General features: G+C 36.4%; 1 protein-coding gene across 1 annotated transcript in view; it reads left to right on the top strand.

Moving 5' to 3' along the window:
* The first annotated feature begins 292 nt into the window (after window positions 1-292).
* The window catches only part of FNDC3A (fibronectin type III domain containing 3A), a 144,527-nt gene continuing 132,489 nt past the window's right edge, over window positions 293-12,330 (top strand). Inside the window, 1 exon segment of the mRNA XM_043578439.1 lies at window positions 293-575. The gene's annotated coding sequence lies outside the window, so the exon portion shown is untranslated.

The following is a 12,330-nucleotide window of genomic DNA, read 5'->3' as shown; positions in this document are numbered from 1 at the left end:
ACTCGGGCCCGTCGAGGGGCCCGGCCCTTCCCGTCCTCTGGGCGCGAGAGGGTAGTAGAGGGTGTGTGTCGGGGGCAGGGGGTGGACAGGACCCGTCAACTCGTCGGGCACCTGCCGGCCCCGAGTCTTGCCCAGAGGCGCTTGCGGGGGCGCGAGTGCGGCCCCGCCACTAGCCAGGGGAGGCGGTGCGGGGGCGCGGGCGGCCTTCCCTCCGCCCCCCGGCCGGCGGTGAGCAGCGCCGCTCCCGGAGGCTCGGGGGTCGAGTGCGGAGCCCAGGGGACGAGATCGCCCAGCGGCCGCCGCGCCTTGGGCTTCGGCCACCGGGCAGCCGCCGAACTTGAACGCTTTTCTGAAGAGAGTTTCCCCCGTTCATCTTGGGGTTAAAACCTCGAAAACCCGCCCTTGTGTGTTTGATCCTGTTTGGCTGGTGCCGGTAGTACCTGGCGGTTCCTCTACCCGGCTGAGTTAACCACCTGTTCGGTCAGGAGGTTGACTCGAGGCTGCAGTCCTCGCCCTGTTTAACAACCTGGATCTTTGAACTTTTGACACGAGCGGGGAAGGACGCCATGCGTTAGGTAAAGGAAAATGAACAAATAATGTTGTCATACAATCTGGAGCAGAACGGTGGCTCTTTTAATTAACGTAGTCGTTACTCGTTCTTTTATTAAACAGCGTTAAAAGCCTTGAGATATTTTGGAGGGAGGGGGTGTGTAATGGTTGCTGAGGTGTTAGGAATCATGAATTAGAGATTTTCTTTTGTGAAATTTTATTTAAGTTTCTTTGGACACCTTTGTGTCTGAGCATCTTCTAACTAAGAATAATAAGCCGACAAGATTTTTTTTTTTTTTTTTTACTGTATAATCTTCATATCTGTGTTCAGTATGGACTTTTAAAACAGAGCGACGTAATTATTTGTTTCTTAACTGTATCTGTGTTTTTAGTCTTTGGTCTTGAAACCAAAGGTGTGTTTTTCTGTATTATGAGACTGAAACAGCTAAAGTTGAACTGTTACTATAATATTTTACCACCTTGCTATTACCAGCACCAGTGCTAAACATATGCTACTCAGGAGTTGGAGCCATATGCTAGGCAGCAACTAATTGAGTTTTGGGGCTATGATCCTGTGTTTGGATAAATATTTAGTTTTTGTGTATTTCCTAAATCTGTAATTCTTGCCATCGTGTAAGTTTTGTTTAAACCACCTAAAAATATTCAAAGAAATGAGTCCCCCTCTGCCTTTTTGGTCTTTTCTTGGTTGAATTGATTTATCTAAAGTAATGAGATAAAGTGCCTATTGAGATAGATGGTGCTCTTAACAGAAAACAGTGATAAAAAGGATTTTTAACACATCTTTTATAACATAGAACCTAAAATTTGCTTTCAGCTTTTTGGCCCACTGATAATTCTTGCCATCACTAATAACACCTGTTAGTAGGAAGAAAGGATGACTTAACAGGGGAAAAAAAATCTCATTAAAATTTTTATAAATAATGTTACATTAAAAAAATTTAGCCCTGTCATGTTAATTTTACTTTTTTTTTTCTCTTTTCATTCATAGATCATCTCTGTTTTCTCATGTAGGTTGACGGAGAAATTTTTTTATCCCAGGCAGGTTGCCTTTAGCCACCTGTATGCTTCTGAATTAACTCCCTCTTTTTCCTTTGTTTCTCCTTTTGAATCCTCAGAATCATTGAATGTTTAGGGAAAATAAACTTCTGATTAACACTGGTCTCAGTCAAACATAATTATAAGGGCAATTTGCTTCTCCCAAATTAATGATCTGCATTTGAAAAAACTGGTGCTAGGATTATTATATGGTGTCATCTGTGTCATCACTTTCCTTCGTCATGTGAGTAATTGAGAGCTGATTCATTTTACCATGCATTTAACAATTACCTTTTAGTTGTAAAATTTCTACAGTGTAATATTAAGCATATTTTATTACTAATTACGAAAACCTGTCTTTGACCAACCAGGCATAGGTAAGGACTGAGAGACTGTTAAACCCAGTACAAAAAGAAGGGATAGAGGCTTAATATTCTCATTGTCTTTTGTAGCTTTACTTAGGTAAAAAGCACTTAATTTATAATATGCAGTAGTTTTAGTTTAAACTCATTGGTAATATTTATCCTGGTTTTAAAACATTTGTGGGTTTTTTTTATGTTCATACATGCAAGGCTTGTGCACCTTATATTTTGCCTATATTTTTATAATACAGTTTGATAAAGTAATATAAAAATTGTTTTAATATCCTTGGTGTATTTTTCTGTGAAAATGAGTTTAGATGGTACCTTTGAGAGTGATGTAGGGATATGCACATGATTTCCAATTTTATTTGGCAGGTAATCAAAAGATAAATGGTTTTTTTCCTAGCAATCTCTAGCACACTTCAGATAAATTTAGAATATTGAAAATCTAAAGATTTAGAATACAGTGCATGTCTATCCCATTGAATCTTGTAGTGCTTCAATTATCACATTGTAAAAAAAAAAAAAGAAAAGAAAAATGGCTCTATGGATATCAATGTCGAGAGCTGCTTGTTAAAAGGACATTAATGGCCAATAGTGTTCAAAGGCAAATTTTGTTTTTTAAAATGTATTGTAAGCTTTTATAATTTTTTAATATATATGTATTTTTAAGTTTATCTACTTATTTTGAGAGAGAGTGTGGGTGTGGGATGGCCAGAGAGAGAGAGAGAGAGAATCCCAATCAGCCTCCATGCTGTCAGCCCAGAGCCTGACATGGGGCTTGATCCCAGGCACTGCAAGATCATGACCTGAGCCAAAATTAAGAGTCAGTTGCTTAACCAAATGAGCCACCCAGGCGCCCCTAATTTTTATAATATTTTGATCTCCTTTTATTTCAAAGTATTCAGTAGTCTTGTTATCTCTTGATCCTTATCTCTCTATTCTTCTACTATTATAGTTTTGTCTTTACATACACTTTCCAAGTTGGCAGTGTAGCTTATGGTCTTGCATCCAGTTACTTTGTGGGTGTTCTTCTTTGATATTTCCAATCACTTATCACCCATTACCAGTCCTCAGGTTATTTTTTTCCAAGACAGAGAGGTACACTTGGGAGGTGACATGTGCTAAGAGATTGATGAGCTATTATTAAAGTGGGGATACTAAAGCAGTGTGATATCTTTCCTTCAAGTTGTTTAGAAAATAGTTGTAGATACTAGACTAACACACAGAAAATCATTAGCAAAAATCTGAGATGTCATTATTAAGTTGTGTGGCAAGAAAAGTGAGGCTACTGAGGGCTAGAATGATCATGGAAGACATTTGGAAGAAGTCAGACTTGAAGCTGGGGAAGGACTTAGCAAAAGAATTGACATGCAGAGCTGGAAGTGGTAGCAAGGAGACCAGTCTGAGAGCATCTAAGGGTAAGTATTAAGAGGAAGAAAGAAAGAAGGTTGCATACAGATTTTGGCTAAGCCCCAGGGCATGGTCAAATGGAATAGGCAGGACTGGACAAGATAGTTTGGCTGTATCATTATGAGCTCATCACTGGAAGAACTATATGTCTGCTTAGATACATTAATAGGTTGTTTTATGTGTAAGGGATAGCCTTACATATATGTCTTATATGTGTTTGTTTATTACAGCTCAGAACAGGAATCGGCAAACTTTTACTATAGAGTGCCAGATGGTAAATATTTTAGGCTTTGCAGTTTACTTATGGTCTCTAGTGAGTATCTTTTATTTTTTAAATAATTTTTTATAAATATAAGAATCATTCTTAACTCAAGGGACAAACAAAAATAAGCCAGCTATAGGCTGGATTCGGCCAGTGGACCTAGTTTGCTGACTCTTGCTAATAATTGGGCTAGGTAGTTGTCCTTATAGCATATATGTCAGGTGTTTTATATTGTTTGTCTACATGATTGGTGTGTTTTGTTATGACTGTTATTTATATTTGTTCCCTATGTTACGGTAAAAATAAAATATGTAGAAATAAATATTATTGTAATTATTATTTTGTGGTCAGACTTCTAGCAACAGCCTAGACTAGGTGTTAGAACCTAGTGAAAGAAGTGAAGTGAAGTGAAAGAAGAAAAATCTTTGAGCCAGACCTTCCAGCAGTGAAAATAGGTCCATCATGGCTTGATTTAAAATTCATGTAAAGGTTGGGGTGACTGGGTGCCTCAGTCCATTAAACATCTGATTCTTGATTTTGGCTCAGGTCATGATCACACTATTCAGGACATCAAGCCCTGTGTTGGGCTCTATGCTGGCTGCATGGAGCCTGCTTGGGATTCTCTCCCTCTGCCTCTCCCCTGCTCTATCCCTCCCTCCTTCTCTGTCCCTCTGTCTCTGTCTTTCCCTCTCTCTCTCTCAAAATTAATAAATAAACATTAAAAAAAATAAAATTTATGTAAAGGTTAAGTATATCAACAGCCTGTTTTTGGTTTTGCATATTTTAAACTACAACTGGCATTTTATAAACTTTGGCTAGGGTACTGGTGGCCTGTAAGTGATAACAGGGAACTGGTGGCAGCAAACTTTGTCTTTAAAAGTAGTCTAGGGCGAATTAGTGAAGAGATAAACAGACATCTCTCATAACTCCAAGAGTGACTGTGTTTCAGAACAGTCTAATGATGTTTCCATTGATGAGCTTGAGTCATCAAGAAAAGGTTGCATCATGTGCAGATTAAAGTAAAGAAGAAAGACCTAGAAATCCCTTCTAAAATATTTCCATTAAGATTACTTAAAGATAAGTTATGGTGGGGGCCCCTGGGTGGCTCAGTTGGTTAAGCGCCTGACTTCAGCTCAGGTCATGATCTCACAGTTCGTGAGTTCATACCCCGCAATGGGCCTCTGTGCTGACAGCTCAGAGCCTGGAGCCTGCTTCAGATTCTGTGTCTCTTTCTCTCTCTGCACATCCCCCCCCCCCCCAAAGATAAACAAGTATTAACAACATTTTTAAAAAGATACAGTGATTTAGAGGACAAATATCAGTTACTTTGAAAATTCATTCGCGTGAACTAGCTCTTTGAAGTTTCTAAATTTATAGATGTGTATTTCTAAGTCAGTTGTTTCCTTCAGCACATTGTGTTTCATATACCATTACCAGGTGAATAGTGGTGCCCCAGGTTATGGTCACATGAATCAATTGGCTAGGGTTACTCTGTCATCAAGAGTAATGACATCGTTTTGTGTCATCAGGAGAACAAGAATATAGCATAAAGCATTTTTTGATTTGTGGGTATTAGTAAACATGTTCTGTATATGAAGGATAATATTAGGTGCTGGAAAGAGGAAAGATGTAGAAGATGGAGAGCTGTCTGGGTAAAATCAGTGTTTCTTTTTTTTCCCCTCTTAAAAACATTAAAATCAACAAACAAAACTTCAGAACTTAAGTTGATTTTTGTAATTTATTTATACTAGCATTTTCCATACTTTATATGTATATACTGTCTTACATTTTAAGGCAGTATGAACCTTTTGAACTAAATTTAAGCCTCCATGAATTGTTACCTAGTAAAAATTGGACTTTTTAAATTTTGCTTTAAAGAGAAATTAACATTTCACTCTCCCACCTCCCTTTTGCCAGTACTTGAAAACAGCTTGATCATTCTAGTTATTTTGTTTTTTAGATTAAGTACCATGCATCTTAGTTCCACCTTTACCCTTATTAGCCATATGATGTCAGATTAATTTTTTTCAATCTTAAATTCCTAATCCTTAAAATTGAGAATGCTATCTATCCTGTTTTCCCCACAGAAATATTATGAGCACCCAAAAAGATGTTGAACGCCGTGAAAACAAAGTACCAAATAAGTGTTTACATTAATACTATATTGGAGTAAGCATTTCATTTATTCAATTGTTTTAACTGCTTTCTTAGCAAAGAGAACGCATATAAAAGCTTTCTTTCTTTCTATTCTTATTAATCTTGGAGTGCAGTCCATATCCAATGCCTCTGTTCTTTTTACAAGAGAATACTGATCTTATATTCCAAGCAACTTCAGCTATTCTTTTCCAGAGTGGGATAAAAATATGCAAAAGTGAATTCCTTATGGTTTTTTTTTTTTTTCAAGTGGAAGACTATTCCTGTATCTATAGTAATAAGATCCATTTGTTGAATTCTCATTGGAGTTTAGGCCCTATATTTGGTTATTTTTTAAATTCTATACAGACATACCAGATACGTGTTAGTACTTTTATTTTACAGATGAAACTGTTACTTCTGATTCTTTTTCTCCCTCACTTCTTGAGATCTCTTATGTGCTGGCTGTTAGAAATAAAAAGTTTGATGGGTACTTTTTTTTTTTCTTTTCTAATTTTTGTTTAAATTCTATTTAGTTAATCACTTCTTGGCCTTTTGGCTAAGGTAAGTATAAATTCTGTTTAGTTAATGTACAATGCAATGTTGGTTTCAGGAGTAGAATTCAGTGATTCATCACTTACAGATGTGTACTTTGAAATAAACCTTGATATAAAAGTTATTCAAGTTTAGGGTTTTGGGGTGGCTTGGTTGAATATCCATCTTCAGCTCAGGTCATAATCTCATGGTTTGTGAGTTCGAGCCCCGGGTCTGGCTCTATGTGGACAGCTCAGAGTCTGGAGACTACTTCAAATTCTGTGTCTCCTTCTTTCTCTGCCCCTCCTCTGCTTGCACTCTCTCTCGCGCGCTCTCTCTCTCTCTGTCTCTCAAAAATAAATAAACGTTAAAAAAAAAAAGTTATCCAAATTTGATAAGTTAGATTGTGTTAATCAGCCTCTTACCACAAATATCTGACAGGTATTTTTTATTTTCCTTCTTTAGAATCCACATTTCAATATGTATTTGTACAGAATATTTTAGAAAATTTAGTGATTTCTTTATTATCCACTTCCCTGTGAGAGAAAAAAAAATCTACTTTGGAGGTTCTAAACAGATGTTTAAGTACATTTTAAAGCACAGTTAAGACTTTTTTTAAAAAGTAATTATATACTTTCTTTTTCAGAAATAGATGTTATGTACAGCAACTACTTTTGAGATCTAGCTTGAAGGAATAGTCATTTCATTTACTTCAAAATCAACTTTTCTTAAGATTTCCTTAAATTTTTTTTTAATCTTTATTTATTTTTGAGAGAGAGACAGAGTGCAAGCAGGGGAGGAACAGAGAGAGGGAGGTACAGAATCCAAAGCAGGCTCCAGGCTCTCAGCTGTCAGCACAGAGCCCAATACGGGGCTTAAACTCACGAACTGCGATTTCGTGACCTGAGCCCAAGTTAGACGCTTAACCGACTGATCCATCCAGGTGCCCCAGATTTCCTTAAATTTTTAAAATGAAACATTTATAACATGTGATTTAATTATGTTTGCAATTTCTAAATTTTTTTTTATTTGCTTAAGACAGGCATTCTCAATTTACCATTTTGTTCTTAGGACTGGATTTTTTCCATGTAATATTTTCATTTGCACTGTATACTTGTTTTTCTTACAGGTTGGTAATAGTTTATGAACTATGTTTTTGTTTCTTCTGTGTTAGGACCAGCTATTTCTGATACTTCAGATATTAAGTTCATCACTGTTCTCAAATGCCACTGTATGCTAGCAATTTTATTTTTTTAATCTATTACTTTAACCTTGCTAAAACTGGCCTAATGTGTGTGGTAGAGTATGGGCAGTTGTCCCTCTAATTCATCTTTCAGGCTGCTTCCAGACTAATATTTCAAAAACATGAGTTTATTCAAATCAATACTTTTAGAAATTGAAATCATGCCACAATTTATTCTGTTGATATCCTGTGACTATATTTTTTCCCAACTTTGTAGTAGAAAGAGCTTATGTTTTAAATTAGGCAGATAGAGGGTTATTTGTTGGCTTCTTCCCTTATTTGCTGTATATAAATACGAACATGTTACATTACCCCTATGGACCTTAGTTTTTTTCACTTTAAAGAGGGGTAATCTATCTTTTAGAATTGGCTGTTAAAACAATTAGAAGAGAGAGAGCCCATTTAACATGGCAAGGAAACTGCTTGCCATAGGATATTTATATCTAGAACTTTGACAGACATTTCTAATCATTGTCACCTAGATAGCCTATTCTTATTTTCACCATTTTTCATCTATCATTTGTTAATTCTTTAAACGTCCTAGATATTTTTTTTTAATGTTTATTTATTTTGAGACAGAGACAGAGCATGAACGGGGGAGGGGCAGAGAGAGAGGGAGACACAGAACCGGAAGCAGGCTCCAGGCTATGGGCCATCAGCCCAGAGCCCGATGCGGGGCTCGAACTCATGGAACGTGAGATCATGACCTGAGCTGAAGTCGGACGCTTAACCGACTGAGCCACCCAGGCGCCCCTAAATGTCCTAGATATTTACAGTATGGATATCACAAAGATAAATGTCATACTCCCATCCCTCTACTAATTCACAAACTAAGATAAGAGATAAAGACATAGAAGCCAATGCACATTGAAAAATAAGAGTAAATAAAATACCTCTTGTCTTGCCTTTTTTCACTTGTGTGAATCTCTCCTGTCACTGAGTACTGAACTGCCATGTTTCCATATTATCCTCTGTATCATGATTGTGTACATATCATACTGTAGCGTATACATATATATATTTGCTTGTCTCAACTATTAGACTATGAACTTATTGAGTTTGAACAGTACTGCTGAAGTTGGCAATTTTTTTTTTCTATAAAGGAGCAGATAGTAAATATTTTAAGATGTGTGGCTGTATGGACTATTACAGCTACTTAACTGTGTTGTAGGAGCATAAAAATAGCCATAGATGAGCTACAAACATTGGGTATGACTATGTTCCAATAAAACTTTACAGGGGCGCCTGGGTGGCGCAGTCGGTTAAGTGTCCGACTTCAGCCAGGTCACGATCTCGCGGTCCGTGAGTTCGAGCCCCGCATCGGGCTCTGGGCTGATGGCTCAGAGCCTGGAGCCTGTTTCTGATTCTGTGTCTCCCTCTCTCTCTGCCCCTCCCCCGTTCATGCTCTGTCTCTCTCTGTCCCAAAAATAAATAAACGTTGGAAAAAAAAAAAATTAAAAATAAATAAATAAATAAATAAACTTTACAGAAACAGGCATGGGGCCAGATTTGGCCCACAGGCCTTAGTTTGCTGACTCCTACGATGCTATATACCCTATACCTGACAAATATAAGACACTCAGTAGATAATCAGTTAATATGTATTAAATACTCTCTGTGTTCTGGCTGCTGTTCCAAATAGCATTACCTGTATCAGTTGACTTAAATCCTTAAAACAACCCTCTGAGGTAATTACTATCATCACTGTTTTAAAAATGAGGAAACTGAAGCAGAGTAAAGTTAAACAGCATGCCTAAGTTATACTAGTTAGTGAAAGATTTGGGATTTGAACCCAGGCACCTGATTCTAGAGCCTGGGCTTTTAATCATTAAATCATATCAGTTCTGATATGTTGAATCCCAGGAGTATAATATTGATTCAGTATTGGAAAACATGTTGATGTAATTCACTGTATTAATTACAGGATAAAACTATATGATTATCTCTTTGGTACTAGAAATATCCTTTTCTAAAATTCAGTTGTCCCTGATAACAATTAATAAGAAATAGCCTAGTAAAGGGTCTCTGTCAGAAGCCTGTATTAAATGTCAGTGAAATAGTAGAAGCACTTCCATAAAAAGATAGGAACATAACACTTGCCCTAAAGTCTCAGCCAATGCAGTAAGAAACAAGAAAAGTAATTAACATCTAAATAAGGGGTATGCTGGGTGGGGCGAGGGAGTAAGGTGAGATATATCACTGTTAGTATTTGCAGTTGATACTGCCTACTTCAAAAATACAGGGTAGTCTGCACAACGTGATTTGAGTCACAAAGAGATTTTAGTAAACCAGCTGGCTATAACTTAGAAGATTCATTAGCCTTTTTTTTTTTTTTTAAGATTATTTTGACAGAAAGAGCATGAGCAGGGGAGGGGCAGAGAGAGAAAAGGAGAGAGAGAATCCCAAGCCGGCTCCATGCTGTGAGTGCAGAGCCCAACACAGGGCTAGATCCCATGAGCCATGAGACCATGACCTCAGCCAAAATCAAGAGTCAGATACTCAACCAGCTGAGCCACCTAGGTGCCCCAATTCATTACCTTTCTTATTATACACCAGCAGTAGCCAACTATGAAAAACAATAAAAAAGTAGAAGTCAAAATTATAAAATACTTAAGAACCTTTTAAAATATGCAGCAGCTATATAAAGAAAACTACCAAGAAGATCTTAATGGAGAACATACTATATTCCTGAATATGATAACTCAGTATTGTAAAAATGGCAGTTCTCACCAAATGAGTCAATGAGTTAGTGTAATTCTAATTAGATGATAATTGGATTTTAAAATGGAAGTTGACAAACTGATGTTTCAAGTTTTAGGAAGGTGAAATAGATAAGAATGGCCAAGTAAATTTCAAAAAAAAAAATAAATAACAAAGGGGAACATTCCTACCAAAGATGAAAATATACCATAAAATCACAATTTAAAAAAATAAGAATTTGGAGTAGCAATGAGCATGTTGATGATAGGAACAGAATTTAGAATTCAGGAGGAGCTCCATGGATATGTAAGAATTTATTGTGTGATAAATGAGTAATGGAAGAGCTGTTCTATAAATGGTGTGGGACAATTGGCTATCCAGTTGAGGTAAAGATAATTAGGACCCACTTCATGCCACTATCAAAACTAAAATCTAGATAGACTAAATATAAGTAAATAAAATGGCGAAAGTTTTAGAAGTGAATTTTTAAAAACATTTTGGAGGGCCACCTGGGTGGCCCAGTCGGTTAAGTGTCCAACTTCAGCTCAGGTCATGATCTCAAGGTCCATGAGTTCGAGCCCCACATTGGGCTCCGTGCTGACAGCTCAGAGCCTGGAGCCTGCTTCAGATTCTGTGTCTCCCTCTCTCTCTGCCCCTCCCCGTCATGCTCTATCTCTGTCAAACATTAAAAAATTTTTTTAAAAATAAAAATAAAAACATTTTAGAGTAGAGTAGGCCTTGTCAAGTGAGACCTCAAACTCAGATACCATTAAAAAAAGCAAGCAACTGAATTGTCAAAATAATTCACGTGTAATAGACAAAATTAATATTCAGAGTATTCAAGGTATGCTCTCAAATCAGCATGAATGAAAACCAGCCTGGTAGAAAACAAAAAAGAAGATAAATTGGAAATTCATAGAAGTAAAAATATAGATAGCTTATAAAGTTTGGAAGAGTTACTCAACTATACCAGTAGTCTGAAAAATTTAAATGAAAACATCAGAAACATCTTAGTAATATTAAGGTTGTCCAGTTTTTGCTTATTTTATTACAAAGTAAAATTGGAAAGTAGACATTTGTAAACTATTGAACAAAGTGTAAATAGCTTCATCTTTTTTAGGAGAATAGTTTAGCAATATCCATTTTAAAAGTGCATACTTCTGAATATAAGTTTTATTTCTGTATATATAGGTTAAAGAAATGCTGCCATAGTTTCATATAGAATTTACATGTTTATTTCTTGCAGAGGGAAAAACATACGGAGAAAAATGGAAGCAATTCCATTATTCAGCATTAGAATAGTTAAGTTATAGTACACCCTTGCAGTAGAATATTAGGCAGCCATGAAAAAGAATTAAATAAATACAAATGTACTTCTTTAAGAAAATAGTAAGATATTTCATATGAAAAAGAAAGACACTGACCAGTACATGTCATTTCATTTATGTAACAACTAGAAAACTTTATACATACATGTAAGTAAGTGTAGAGAACAAATTTGAGAGGGTACCTTCCACAGTGGGTAGCTGCAAATTTGGGAGCTGGATTTGGGGACAGAAGGAAGAATTAAAAATGATGATATATATATATATATATATATATATATATATATATATATATATATATATATACACACACACACAGTAGCTTTTGCAGGGGAATGCAAACCCTTCTATTGTGAACCTAGATGCCAAGGTGTTAATTTTGGTCAGAAAATATTCTGAAACTACTGGTTTAGTCTTCAAAGTCATTCTGATAGATGTAACCAAGAATTTGGAATTCTAAAAAAGCAAAGTGAATATAATTTATAAGTGGGTATATTTTTAAAGGGTAATAAAATATTTGTAGATGAAAATAGAATTGTGGCAGATGTAATTACCTTGGGCTCTAAAGGTAACTCAAGTGCTCTGAAAGCATCGACAGCTAGAACTATAAAATGGAATTTAAGAAGATGGCACTTTAAAAAATCTTACTTATGTGTATACTATCTGTCCTTTAATGGATAGGGTTGATTTCTTGGAAGCAACTCCTGCTCTCAGTTCCCATAGTTTCCTGAATAGATGTTTCTTCTTGATGTC

This window comes from Prionailurus bengalensis, chromosome A1 (genome assembly GCF_016509475.1).
Source record: "Prionailurus bengalensis isolate Pbe53 chromosome A1, Fcat_Pben_1.1_paternal_pri, whole genome shotgun sequence".
NCBI lineage: Eukaryota > Metazoa > Chordata > Mammalia > Carnivora > Felidae > Prionailurus > Prionailurus bengalensis.
Note: the sequence above shows the minus strand (reverse complement) of the source record. Positions and strands in the feature narration are given on the sequence as shown.